The following is a 1159-nucleotide window of genomic DNA, read 5'->3' on the forward strand; positions in this document are numbered from 1 at the left end:
CAGTGTGTAAATGTGTGTGAATGCAACAGTGTGTAAATGTGTGTGAATGAAGAGTCTAAAGGATCTTTGAGTGTCCAGAAAAAACATTATGAGAGAATAATGCAATTAGACAACTGGACTACAACCATTTCACAGAACTGTCTTGTGAATGAAGGTTAAATCTCCAATCTGCCACAAAACATTTAAACCTTATTCTCCTATATTTTTTCTAGTTTGTTTCTTTTAGTTTTCTTTTAAATATACACTGCTATTAGGACATTTAAAACAGCATTATTTCCACTTCTTTTTCAATTGAAGTCAACTAACAAATTGTCAAGAGACCCGACAGCTCCGGTCATCACTAGAATTGGAACTAGACCTATGGAGCCTTCACTTGACCCCCAGAAAAGGAGGGAGCGTGACAGGAAAAGAAGCCACAGAAAGAATCGAGGAGAAAGCCGAGAAGAGAAGAAAACGAGGCAACAAGGAGGAAGTGAAATGATTTGAAGTTAATCAATTTTAATGCTGGCAAAAATACATATATAACTTGAGTAATGATTATGCTTAATTGTAATGTGAGTGATTAACTAATGTACTGTGATGATTACTGTGTTTTCAAATGTAAAATGGTGAAATAAGATAGGAAGAATCAGAGTGTGTCTTAAAATGAAGGAAGGTTGAGTGTGTGCTGTTCTGGGATGGTGAAAGGCAGGGCACATTCCTGGGATAATGAAAAACAGATGTGTGGGCTTTAACTCACCACAGAAAGAGTCCCTGGCAGTCCCTAGTAGAAAGTCAGCAGAATTACCTCATTCCGGAGAGTACAGAAAAACACATGATGGAAAGTCCCCACCCTTCCACAGAAAGGAGGGGGGGGCGAACGAGCCCAGAGAGAGTATAAAAGACCAAGCAGTCCAGCAGTAAAGCGTCTTCATTGCCATCGACCGGAGAAGGAGCAGCAAGCAGCAGGACATCGAGAGCAGAGCAGCAAGCAGATCCGAAGATCATCTCATCTGGGGCAAGCTGACAGATTCCCCTCCGGCGAGTCTAAGGACCGAAGACCAAATTGAACCCAGCCCAACTCTGAGAAGCTCTCTTCAGGCAACAATCTGATGCTCCCCATGGGGGTAAAACCGACTGCTCCAACCTGTCCTGCCGTCTCCAAATTAACAGAAAATGC

Source organism: Austrofundulus limnaeus, unplaced genomic scaffold, assembly GCF_001266775.1.
Source record: "Austrofundulus limnaeus strain Quisiro unplaced genomic scaffold, Austrofundulus_limnaeus-1.0 Scaffold2013, whole genome shotgun sequence".
NCBI lineage: Eukaryota > Metazoa > Chordata > Actinopteri > Cyprinodontiformes > Rivulidae > Austrofundulus > Austrofundulus limnaeus.